Genomic DNA, 13,996 nt, shown 5'->3' on the forward strand with positions numbered 1-13,996 from the left:
TCACCCAGTCCCGGGCGTACCTCAAGGGCGGATCCCAAAAGTTCGAATCACCGTAACTCCGGCACCCCGGGTCAGAATCAAATTCCGAAAGTTCCAGGACGATCAGCCCAGCGTCCTCTACACAAATCCTCGTGAAAAGTCAGGATATGTTCAGAATATCATGCCGGGAGTGGCGGGGGTCCGGAGAGCGCTGTGCTCACGCGGCCATCTCGGATGCCCGCCAAGCTCCTCCTCCGAAAAGGAAGGTTTTAAGTGCCTTACGGAAGGAGGGCTCTTCAGGAATCAACCTGATGGCAAGAGGAAGTTTATTCCAGTAGGTGGCGGCACAGACCTGGAAGGTTTTCCCTCCAGAGCGAGTTTTCTTAAATCTGGGAGAGATAAGAAAGTTTTTCGTGTCAGAGCGGAGAGATCTAACATTTTTGTAGGGGCGCAGACAAGAGGTCAGGTAGGCAGAGCCTTGTCCTTTCATAGCCCTATGAGTCAGGATGAGGGCTTTGTATTCAACTCTCTTCTGGATTGGTAGCCAGTGAAGAGAGCGCCGGTGAGAGGAAATACGCTCTCTTAGAGAGATGCCACATACTAGACGGACCGCTGAATTTTGAACGGTCTGTAGTCGGTGGCATAGACCTACAGACAGCCCAGTGTACAGACCATTGGCATAGTCCAAGTGGGAGGTGATCAGTGCTTGGACTATGGCTCTCCTGGTGTTATTGGGGAGGAAATTGATGAATTTTTTTACCATCCTAATTTTGGAGAAGCAAGCCGAAGCTACTGTCTGTACTTGGTTACGTAAAGAGAGGTTAGGGTCCCATCTAATACCCAGGTTTTTTATGGATTGTTTAGGCAAAGGGGGGAACTCAGATCATATGGCCACCAAAGGTGGGGGTCCAAGGGAGATGGCTGATGGAAAAAGAGGACCTCAGTTTTTCCTGCGTTAAGACGGAGGCAGTTATTGTCCATCCAAAGTGATATTTTACGCAGGCAGTCTTTTAAAGGGTCAAAAGCCGACTGGGAGAGGTTATCATATGCGAACAAAAGTTGGATATCGTCCGCATACGAAGTGGCTTTGATTCCGGCCTGGGCGATCATCTCGGCAAGCGGAGAAAAGTACACATTAAAAAGAAGAGGACTCAAGGAGGAGCCCTGCGGGACTCCCGACCTGAGCGGACGGCTGGTGGACGTGAACGGGGGCGTGAAAACCGCCTGAGTCCTATTGGACAGAAAGGAAGATAACCACCTCAAGGCCTGGCCTTGGATACCCTTAGAGTGGAGACGATCCAACAAGACAGAGTGGGAGACGGTGTCGAATGCTGCTGACAGGTCGAGCAGCACCAACACCGCCTTTGAACCTCCATCAAGTTTCCAGCGAACAGCATCGGCCATTTCAATCAGGGCTGATTCCGTGCTATGGCCATGTCTAAATCCATGTTGTGTATCATGGAAAGACCCGTTGGATTCCAGAAATTTAGCAAGCTGTTGTTGTGCTAATTTTTCCAGAACCTTAGCTGGTGCCGGCAATGGAGATATTGGTCTATAATTAGCCGGCTCATTAGGGTCAGTGTTGGCTTTTTTCAGGATGGGGACTAGTCGTGCATGTTTCCAAGAATCTGGAAAGATGCCCGTCTGGAATGAGTCGTTCCAAATGCTATTCAAAATGGGGTTAAGGAGAGGGGCCAAGGCTTTATATTGTTTTGCCGGCCATGGGTCGGTAGGTGAACCCGATCTGCATTTAGATAATTCTGCCAACGAAAGATCAAGGGGGATTTCTTCAAAGTTGGTGAAAATTTTAGAAGGAACTGAATCGGGGGGAATGGTAGAAGTAACCTTATTGGAGGGGTCAGAGTGGTTTTTATTAGGGAATGAGTCATAAATGGAGATGATTTTGTCCTCAAAAAAGTCAGATAAACGATCACAAAGTGATTGAGAGACTGGGCACTGGCGTTTGAGGGCCAAAGGATCGGTGAATGATCTAACCGTCTGAAAGATCTCCCTGGCAGAACCATGGGCTTTGCTAATTTTTTCCTCAAGATGTATTCTTTTGTGATCTATGATCTTTTTCCTGTACTTTTTGAGTGCTAATTTATATTCTGCTTTACTAGCGGGAGAGTATGTAAGTCTCCAGCGCCTTTCCAAAAGTTTACAGGCCGATTTGCATTTACGTAGTTCTTCTGAGAACCATGGTGCAGAGGGAGCCGAACGGAAAGTTTTGATTGGCTTGGTGGGGGCAATTGAATCAATGGCTGAGGAAATCCAACTATTGAAATTGTTCAGCCTAGAATCAAGATCGGCGGCCTCCCTCGGGGCTGTGTTACCCAGCTGAGCGCTCAGACTCACTGGCGAGATAATGCTCCAATTGCGCCCAAGGGTTTTGGCCTGAACACAACGGCGTTTTAGATGGGATAAGCACAAAGAAAACGGAATACAGAAATGGTCAGACCAAATCACGGGGTACGAGTTGCCAATGATTAAGTCTGGCAGATTGGAGCAGATAAGATCGAGAGTATGGCCCGCCTTGTGGGTGGAGCCATGGATCCGCTGTTCCAGACCGCCGTCAAGAAGTGTGGCGAGAAAGTTGGAGCTATGTAAATCCGAAGCGTCCTCCACATGGAGATTAAAGTCTCCAAGTAAGGTGAAATTTGCGTAACGCAAACTAGCCTGAAGAATATAGTCCAGAAAATCCGGTAACGCGGAGATCTTGGACTTAGGGGGCCGATAGACAAGCAGACCTGTCAGAGTGACGTTAGCCGGGAAAGTGGATACAAAAAGGGAGGGCTTCAATAGAATCAATTTGTGTACAGGAAAATGAGGAAATAGTCCAAATAGATCTAAAAATAATGGCAACGCCACCGCCGTGGGAACAGCTATTCCTATTCTCACAATAAATGTTGTAACCCGCAGGAATGGCTAGGGCTAAGGCAGGGTTGGAATCTTCCCCAAGCCATGTTTACGTCAAGAAAAGAATGTCCCAGTTGTTATCTGTTAGGGATAGGGTAATATCCAAGGAGTGCTTTACTAAAGAGCGGCAGTTAATAAGGCCTGCTTTTATCTTAACGTTTTTATTGATTGATAGGGTCTGCTTAAGATTCGTGCGAAACGGGCAGCGTCATTCCAGATTATCCTTGGCCTGATCAAAAAGACAAGGCATACATAGTGCTGACCCCCTAAATAAAGCCGACCATTTAACGAGCCAAGTAAAAGGTCCAGCCGGCATGGGCAGTATCAAATGGCGACAAGGCGGTAACAAACCTCCTAATTAATCGGAAGCCAGCATTTACCAAGGACAATGACACCAGCCAATGAAAAGTATGGGCAGAGAGAAGGGGAGGCTTAGACAGCATACTCAACTACTGCATGCCTCGCAGAGCATGCAGCGCATGCGCGCTGCCGCTAGGCTCAACCTAAAAAAAAGGTCTGAAGACAGTAGTCTTGCATGGATCTGGGAAACTAGGCAGAGCTGAGTAGTACAGCCTTAGAACACAACGTTTAAGGCTGGGTGATAATCAGAATGGTGTGTGTGACTCGTGTTCAGGGCCGGCTTTAGGGCAGTGCGACCTGTGCAACGGCACTTGACGCTGCCCTGTGGAACGGGACACCGAACTCAGGTGGGCACTGTGGTTAGCAATATCTTATGACTGGAGAGAGGAGAGGCACATTTACCTGGTGGTAGTGAGAGAATCCGAGGAGGCGGTAATAGTTGTGGGGGCTGCCAAAGGTGATTGTCGCACCAGGCACCACCAGCGCTAAAGCCGGCCCTGCTTGTGTTGGAGAAGCTCGGAGGTATTAGAGAAATGTGAAGGTAAAGAGGCCATAAGAGTGTTTGGGGCTCATTAGGGAGGGTTTAAAACACAGAACCCATGAGGGAGGGAGGGTGGCTCATAGAGGACTTAGAAGCTCTCTTAGGCTTAAGGCACCCCTTTAGCATATAGAAATGTTACGGCAAGGGTTGTTTAGAAGGGAGTGTCGAGTCTCCACATGAGATTAACGCAGGTTTAAAGCATGGACATGTTAACATAGGAGAACTGGTTCAGAAGGGGTTGTGGGACTCTCTTGGGGACGGCAGCCTATGCTTAAAATACAGCAATGTTGACCTAAGAGCAATTGAGAAGCAAGTGTGGTAGTCGCCTGGGGAAGGAAGCACACTTTTAAAAAACAAAAATGTTAAGGCAGAGATCTGAATGGAATGTGGGGTAGTTAAAGCAGAGAATCACAGGTTGAAAACACATACATTTTCAGGTCAGAGTTCAGAAGAGATTGTGGTGGACCCTTAGGGAGGGAAGCATAGTTTAAAAACATCAGAAATGTTCAGATAAGGGAGAGCTATGAAGGGAATGTGGGGCCCATACAGGAAGGAAGCACAAGTTCAAAAGGCAGAGATGTTAAGGTAAGGGGTTCAGAAAATAGTGTGGCGGTCCCTATCGGAGGGAAGCATAATTTAAAAAAGCTGAAATATTAAGTTAAGGGAGATTTCTAAAGGGAATGTGGGGTCCACACAGGAGTAAAAAAACAGGTTGAAAACACAGAAATGTTAAAGTAATAGGTTCGGAAAATAGTGCAGTGATCCCTTAAGGAGGGAAGCACACTTTTAAAAAACAGAAATATAAAGTTAAGAGAGAGTTCTGGAGGGAATGTGGTGTCCCTACCGAGGGGAAGCACAAATTGAAAATACAGAAATGTTAAGGTAAGAGGATCAGAAGAGAGTGTGGTGGTCCCTTGCAGAGGGAAACACGCTTCTAAAAAAACAAAAATGTTAAGTCAATAAGATTTCTGAAGGGAATGTGGGGTCCCTACAGGAGGGAAGCGCAGGTTGAAAACACAGAAATGTGAAAATAATGGCTTCAAAAGAGAGTGCTTGATCCATTGGTGAGGGAAGCATACTTTTAAAAAACAGAAATCTTAAGTTCATAGAGAGTTCAGGAGGGAATGTGGGTCCCTACAGTAGGGAAGAACGGGATCAAAACAAAGAAATGTTATGGTAAGGGGTTCATTAGAGAGTGTGGCGGTTCCTCAGGAAGGGAAGCACACTTTAAAAAAAAGAAATGTTAAGTCCAGGTGAAAATACTGAATTTTTAAGGTGGGGGGTTCAGAAGACAGTGTGTCCGTCCCCTAGGGTACGCAATACGCTTCAAGAAAACAGTACCATTAAGCACAGCTTGAAAACACAGAAATGTAAATGTAAGGGATTCAAGAGATAGTGTGGTGGTCACTTAGTAAGGGAAGCACACTTATAAAACAGAAATGTTGAGGAAGAATTCTGTAAGAAATGTGGGGTCCCTACAGGAGGGAAGCACAGGGTGAAACACAGGAATGTTAAGGTAAGGTGTTCAGAACACAGTGTGGTGGATCCTTGGGGAGAGAAGAACACTTAGAAAAAAAAGAAAACACATAAATGTTAAGTTAAGCACAGGCTGAAAATACAGAAATGTTTAGTTAAGGGGTCCAGAAGACAGTGTGGTGGCCCTTAGGGAGGAAAGAACAGATATTAAAAACAGGAATGTTATGAAAGATATTTAAATGGAATGCAGGGTCCCTATTGGAAGATAGCACAAGTTGAAAACACAGAAATGTCAAGGTTGGGGTTTGAGAGGAGAGTGTGTTGGTGCACTAGGGAGGGAAGTACAACTTCAAAAACAAATATGTTAAGGGACATTTCGGAAGGGAGCATTGGAACCATACAGGAGGGAAGCACAGGTTGAAAACACAGAAATGTTAAGGTAATATAGTTGTGAAGGGAGTGTGGGGGTACATTCAGTATGGAGCACAATTTGAAAACACTGATATAGTATGGTAAGAAAGTTACAGGGTTGGATTCCCTGAAGAAGGGAGTGTTCCTACAAAAAGGTATGATAAGGGGGTATATTGACGGATGAGGGAAATCATTCAGAAGTGAAGAATAGATTGAAAATATAAAAATGTTAAGATAAGGGGGAGTGAGGGGTCTCACCACCAGCTGAGCACTTGTTAAAAACGCAGGAATGCTAAAGGAGTGTGGACACCGAGAAAGGGGGTGAGGGAGGAGCACACAAGGAGAGTGACTTTCAAAAAGGGGCATAGTACTTCCTGAAGGAGGGAGTACTGCTTAAAAATAAAATGCAGCATAGGGAACTGCAGATGGAGACCACAGGTTGAAAACTTGGATATGTTAAGGTAAGGAGGGTAGAAGGGGTGTGGTTACCTGAGGGAAAGATGCCTAGTTTGAAAACACAGAAATGTTCAGGTTAGGGGCATCAAAATGGGGTATATGGCCACTGCTCTAGGGGTGGTGCAACGGTTGAAAACAGAAATGGTAAGCTTAGAAGGAGCAAGAGAGTTTGGTCTTCCCTGCAGGAGGAAAATACAGCGCTCAAACTCAGACACATCATGATTAGGGGTTCATGAGGAGGTGTGGGAGACCTCGCAGGAGGGGGCTCTGTTGAAAGTTTAAAAAGGTGTAGATATGTTCAGAAAAGAGGATGGAGCACTATGGAGGAGGAGCATCGAGCTTCCAAACAAACAACAGATGTAGGTGGGGTGGTTACAAGCAAGTATGGGCAAAATTTGCGAATTCGCGGTCTGCGAATTCACGCAAAATGGCAAACAAATCCGCAAGTTCACAAATTTTCACGCAAACTCGTGGATTTTTTTGCCTTTTGCACAAATATGTGACCATGTGTGCCTGTAACTTTGCCAGCGCACCAAAAGGCGCCGAGGTCCCTTGAGTGAGCTGGCCATTATAGTGGGGACGGGCGGGAAGACATTTCATACCGCTAGTGTGTGGCGGACGGGGCCAAACGGGTGGGTCTTCTATGCGAGTTCACATGCATCTTGTTTATAAAGGGTCAGAGACCGAGCAGAGCAGCAGATGAGGAGAAAGCAGCCTCCTGGTCACAGGAGCTACACGGGGATGGCGCTCGAGAAACTCATGGATGCAAAAATACGTTTGGCACAGGACCCCAGAATCCTTCAGATGTCCAAGATAGCTCTGCTGCGCGTTTTGGTACAAAGCCATTCTGATCCTGCCCAGTGGATTCAGGCTCATGCAGCTGCTGCTGCTGGACAATGTCCCATCTCATACTAAGCTGCCCCGTACAGGCATATGCTGGCGCTGGGCAGTAGGGTGCAGTGGCATGCGGGTGCTGCACGCCTGGTACATGCGCATACCGGTGCCAGGGGGGACACATGTTTATTGGTGCTGTGTAGCAAGTTATGACTTTACATTTTGACTGCACCAGACGGTGGTACCACCTACACGGATCAGGAGCATCCAGGCACCAGACTTCATGGTGCAAGAGCATAATGGTGCTCTGTGGTACAGGTATATATGTACTGGGGGCAGAGGGGCATTTAGCACAATGTGTGCTCACACCCAGAGGGCTCCCAGGCAATTGAGCACAAATGATTTTCACACTGAGAGGGCTCTGGGGCAGTTCTGCAGCGCGGGGGCTCACACCCACTGGGCCCTGGGGCAGTTCAGTAGCGCGGGGGCTCACAACCCCATGGCAGCTCAGCAGCGTGGGGGCTCATACCCACAGGGCTCCCGGGCAGTTTAGTAGTGCCACCCTCTGGTTCATCACTGCCACCCTGTGGTTCACCACTGCCACCCTCTGGTTCGCCACTGCCACCCTTTGGTTCATCATTGCCATCCTCTGGTTCATCACAGCACCCTCTGGTTCACCAGTGCCACCCTCTGGTTCACCACTGCCACCCTCTGGTTCACCACTGCCACCCTCTGGTTCATCACTGCCACCCTCTGATTCATCACATCACCCTCTGGTTCACTATTGCCACCCTCTGGTTCACCACTGTCACCCACTGGTTCACCACTGCCACCCTCTGGTTCATCACTGCCACCCACTGGTTCACCTCTGCCACCCTCTGGTTCATCACTGCCACCCTCTGGTTCACCACTGCCACCCTCTGGTTGACCACTGTCACCCTCTGGTTCACCACTGCCACCCTCTGGTTCATCACTGCCACCCTCTGGTTCATCACAGCACCCTCTGGTTCATCCCAGCACCCTCTGGTTCACCACTGCCACCCTCTGGTTCACCACTGTCAAACACTGGTTCACCACTGCCACCCTCTGGTTCACCACTGCCACCCTCCGGTTCATCACTACCACCCTCTGGTCACCACTGCCACCCTCTGGTTCCCACTGTTACCCTCTGGTTCACCACTGCCACCCTCTGGTTCATCACTGCCACCCTCTGGTTCATCACAGCACCCTCTGGTTCATCACAGCACCCTCTGGTTCACCACTGCCACCCTCTGGTTCACCACTGTCACCCTCTTGTTCACCACTGCCACTCTCTGGTTCATCACAGCACCATCTGGTTCATCACAGCACCCTCTAGTTCACCACTGCCACCCTCTGGTTCACCACTGTCACCCACTGGTTCACCACTGCCACCCTCTGGTTCATCACTGCCACCATCTGGTTCACCACTGCCACCCTCTGGTTCATCACTGCCACCCTCTGGTTAACCACTGCCACCCTCTGGTTCACCACTGCCACCCTCTGGTTCACCACTGCCACCCTCTGGTTCAGCACTGTCACCCTCTGGTTCACCACTGCCACCCTCTGGTTTGTCACTGCCACCCTCTGGTTCATCACAGCACCCTCTGGTTCATCACAGCACCCTCTGGTTCACCACTGCCACCCTCTGGTTCACCACTGTCACCCACTGGTTCACCACTGCCACCCTCTGGTTTATCACTGCCACCCTCTGGTTCACCACTGCCGCCCTCTGGTTCACCGCTGCCACCCTCTGGTTAATGTGTTACTGAATTTTAGCTTCAAGTCCAGCACCCGCTTCCTTATCTGTAAGTCCTTCCTGTTGCGGTTTAATTTTTGTGACAGGAGCATTGTGCCATACTTGTAACTATTCTATGACCCTGCTTCGAGGGTCAGAGCAGGGTCAGAGAATAGTTGCAAGTAGACAATGAACTCTGGAGGCGACGCTCAGGAAGCACTTACAAGGTTACAGCAGGTGCCCAAGTTGAAGTTACTTTCTTTGTAACCATTTTGTAAATGGTTACAAAGAAATTAGCTTCAACTTGGGCACCTGCTGTAACCCTGTAAGTGCTTCATGTACTTCAGTTTTGCAAAATCCGTTCCGCTCGCGATTTCGTGGAGTTTTCTGCAATTTTGTGAGATTTGCGGATTGCAAAATTGCAGAAAATCCGCAAATTCCGTGAGCGGAATGAATTTTCCACCCATACTTAGTTACAAGTGGGAGCAAAAATATGACAAGGCACAGAGCTTCAGGTGGGAGGCTGTGCGGTGCTTTTCTGCAGGACAAGGGCCTGTATTTAAAACGTTAACACATGAGGATCCCTCATAGGGTGCTTACGACACAAACACCCTGGGGGTCACATGAGGTGGTGGTATCGTGCCCAGCTTTCTTAAGAGGGCTCAGAAGATACAACTGCCCCACCCCTCGCAGCACTGGCAGGAGCAGAGGGATCGATAACAGACATGTATTGACTCACACAGCACGTACAAGCATGGTGCTGGCAGCTCTCCCACAGACTAGACTTTCACTTCTCCTCTCGCTCTTCAGAAAAAAAACCCTCAAGTTTCTCCCTGGGCTGGAAATGAAGAAACGCTCTTTTTGAATCAGAAGCCAAAAAGAGAATAAGCGAGCATTTGCAATGTAATAGGACTCACATTTACACAAGACCTTTTGCATTGCATCGGGGACAACGGGAGGGGGGATCACGGAAAACTGGAGTGTGGGCCGGGGGAGGCGGGAGAAGGGTGTGAGATTGCACAGACAAAGTATTGCTGACAGTCTAAATAACACGTACCCTACAGTGTAACACTCAAAGTAAAGGGACCAGAAGCCATGGGAGGGTACAATTGATGACATGGCCATAATAAGGAGGGACTAACAAGCCTCATATTCAATCAGAAGGCAGCATTTAGGAAAGACAATGACACAAGCCAAATAAAAACATGGCCAGAGAGTGGGCGGAGCTTCCACTGCATACTCCATTACTGCATGCCTTTCATAGGGAGCAGCACATGCACGCTCCAGCTATAGGATCAACCTAAAAATTACCTAAAACCTAAAAATTAAAAGAGAAGGAACAGTGTTTGAAGTGTTGACAAAAAATTAGCCTGCCTTCTCTGTCCCCGTTTTACCTCACAAATGCCCAAGGAGCTGTGGAGTGGCAAGGTATCGTGGATTAAAATGGGGTGTGTTTTATAGTGTGCTATGCAGGTGTATAAAAGTGACCAATGAATATCAGATGTGTTGTATTTGTGGCCATCCAATGACCACTGTTCAGTTGATTTACTGAGCGGGAACAGCAACGTTTTCCCGCAATTGGGGAACCGCTGCAAGGGGCCGGTGAGTATTAATGTATTTCCTATATTTGCTTGACTGCAATACACTGCCCTGACGGTGTTGGCATAATAATCGCTAGTACTGCAGTCCACTGCATTGCTGGCAGAGATCACTCAATCATGGTGGTCTGCTGCTCAACCTCCATGCATCTTAATATGGCAGGCAGAACACCACTGTGCAGTTTTGCATTACTTTTGTTTACAATCCAATGCATATCACAAGATTGCACTGGATTGTAAATCCCAACCTAAGAATTAGAAAATCAATGCAAATGAAATGCAAAGTCTTTGTAAATCAGGCATCTAATGTATCCAAGTCAATGCAAACACTCAAAAAACATCCAGCAAAAAACCTCTAGTAAAGTGTAAACAAGTTACTTTGTGAAATTGTTTGGACAAACCATTAAAATATTAAACTACCTTGGAGATTTCATTCTTTTTGACAAAATATTGAATAAAGGATATTGTAACAAAAATATTATGTCAAGAATATCGGATGTCAAAAATATTGTCGGCAGGTATATCGAAGTTAAGAATATTATTTTCAGTGTTGTTTTTTAATACTTATGTAAACATTATCAATTTAGAAAATATCACTGTATATATTGCTTGTGTTATTTTATATATATATATATTTTATTGTAGTGTGTTTAATTTTATGTTTGGTAATTTTCTTCATTTATGTGGTTAGTAAATAATTTCTTATTTTTTTAATTTTGCTATTTTCATTGTGTAAAATTAATGTATATATAACTTTTTAGTAGGAGGAATACTGCCCATTTGCTGTGATTTGCTTTGCTAGGTTGGTCTGCAGTTGCTGCTTCTGCTTTGGAGAGGAAAAGTACTGAACGTTGCATTGTATCCTACTTGTGAAGTTTCTTCAAGGCCTTGTGTGTGCTTCCTTCCTATTGTAAGTCTCAGGGCCATCAAATACCTCATCTGTAACATCCCTGAACTCCACTGCTGGGAGTTTTGACCTACCTTGTGTTGCCAATACCAGTTCTGAGCCCTTGGAGGTTGTTCCTGCTGCAAAGACCTGCTTGAAATCATCAATGCATCACCTTTCCAGCACCTGTTTTTCTGATGTAGCACTGCCGTGCAGGAGAAATTTCCATGCACTGCCACCGTGCAGCCAAAGAAAACAAAGCAGTGACTGCCCGCTGCCAAAGAAACTGCCTCATCACAAATTCACCACACCATGTCTCTGAAGTCCGTGACCGCCACTGACTCTGATGCTGGCAATTCTTGGCGGTTAACAAGATCGACCCATTGTGGGACCGTGGCCAAAGAAGCAGACGCAGCGCCTGTTTGCCGCTGCCACAACGATCTCTAGAGCGTGCAGATTTCCATGCATTGTACATATGCAACAGGTCTTACGCCGCATCACCTGCAGACCAGAACAGTCTTGGGATTTTGACACATTGCTTGTCCTTACTGTCGGGATTCAACGCAACACTTCTCCTGCATGCAGCAGAACTGACATATCGCCTCCCCAAGGACTCAGGAACCAACGCATTGGTTTATTTTCCAGTGCTTCCCTCCACTGATGCCATTTTGCCTTGTGAATTTTGACGCATCCATACGTACTTTGAGTAAAATTGCCTCGTCCATAGTTTCCTATGGACAAAATTGTCAAAAACCTTTAGAAGTCATATTTTGAGCTGTGTTTGTTAGATTTTATCTGATTTGGTCTTGTTTGGTTTAGATAAAGATACTTTATTTTTCTTAACTGGTGTGGTATTCATTCGCAGTGTTTTCAACATGTTACTGGTTTGTTATTTGTACAAATGCTTTACACATTGCAGTTGAAATTAGCCTGACTGCTTGTGCCAACCTACCAAGGGGGTGAGCAGGGGTTATCTTGGGTGTTTGATGCCCTTATCCTGATCAGAAGGAAGGGTCCCTACTTGGACAGTGTGCATACCAGTGCAAAATAGAGAACCCCATCTCCAACAAATGTCACCTCTTATGTCCCATTAGTGTCCAACACCTTCCCAAATTGTTTTTTATTGGAGTGAGAATAGTAAATTCCACACCTTTAGAGTACAACACCTTCCCCAAAATGAGTTAGATTGGAGTTGGAATAGTACATTTCACCCCTTTTATCAACATCCCCACAATGGTTTAGATTGGAGTGGGAGTAGTAAATGTTGCTCCTTTAGTATCCAACACCTTCCACACACTGGTTTCGATTTACACAGGAATAGTAAATATTGCACCTTAGTGTCCAATATCTTCCCCAAATTGGTTTAGATTTGAGTGAAAATAGTTAATGTCACCCCTTTTGTGTCCAACACCTTCCCCAAAACAATTTAGATTTGAGTGGGAATTGTAATTGGCACCCCTTTAGTGTTAAACACATTCTCCGAAATATTATATACTGAAGTGGGAATAGTAAATGTCACCATGTTAATGTCCAACCCTTTCTCCTAAATAGTTTACGTTGGAATGATAATATTTAATGAACCCCTTTTAGTGTTAAATTAGCTTGTTGAAATGTATTTCAATGTAGTAGCAGTAGTTTGTGTTATTTAATTAGAAAAGTTGATGTTTAGAAAGATAATTAAAATAGTAGTTGGCTGTATGTTTATTATCAATAATATTAGTATTTACATATTTTCATAGACTAAAGATATGTAACGTGTTTAACATAAAACATTATATGATGATAAAATAATGCATTTTTATTATTACATAAAAAATATAACTAATATTTAAAAAGTATTTGGTTCTTGTTATGTTTTTAACATTAATTCGGTTGTTTTATATAAGTATTCTTCACATAATGTTTACATACGTTTTTCTGTATATATTAAAAATATTAATATTTTTAATACTATTGTTTAATATATACTTTACAATTTGTGTACCTATTTTAACTACATTTATTTTAACATGCTTTACATTTTAATCCTGTATTACAATTTTGAAAACTTTTTTAACTTTTAGTACTATTCATTTCTAGGGGGAGAGATATTTTTTTTTGTTTCATTTAGGCACAATTTTATCATGACCTCCTATTTTGTAGTCTATTTGTCTCACTTTCATTCTATTTTCTGGGATCCAGATTGCAAGAATGTGTTATTGTAGTAGGAAAAGGTAAGTCCTTTTTTAAAGGTTTTTTTAGGATTTTGACGGTAGGGGGGATATAGCAAGGAGTTCTGGAGGTTAGTATAGCCTTGTTTGTGGGTTTTTAGTTCATTTAGTTGAAGTAATTCCAGCATTTTCTACAAGTGTGTTGGTTTATGTTTTCATACAGTGTTTTAATAATGTAATATTATGTTATGGTATATTGTGTTATATTATTAGTGTAATGTACTGTAATTTTTCACTGTACTTGTTTTTTTGCGGATGGGCATTCTGTTTTATTTTGCAGGCTTTTCTTTACAAAAATGTCTTATAGCCATTTGGATTTAACATTTTTAGGTTGAAATGTATTTAGTTTCAAAGAAGCCAATATTTCTTACTTTGATTTACTTTTTTGGGGGGTTTCAAGGAGTGTCCTTTTTGGGCTTCTAAGGTTGCTGGATACATTCAGATTGCTTCAATAGATCTCTATTGGATTGAATTCATGATTGCACTTTTTTTCAGCTATTGGAAAATATTTTTCCTGTTTTTGGTGGATTATAAATTTTTATGAACATATGGGGAGCGTGAAAATCACGCTCC

Source organism: Lissotriton helveticus, chromosome 4_1 (genome assembly GCF_964261635.1).
Source record: "Lissotriton helveticus chromosome 4_1, aLisHel1.1, whole genome shotgun sequence".
Lineage (NCBI taxonomy): Eukaryota > Metazoa > Chordata > Amphibia > Caudata > Salamandridae > Lissotriton > Lissotriton helveticus.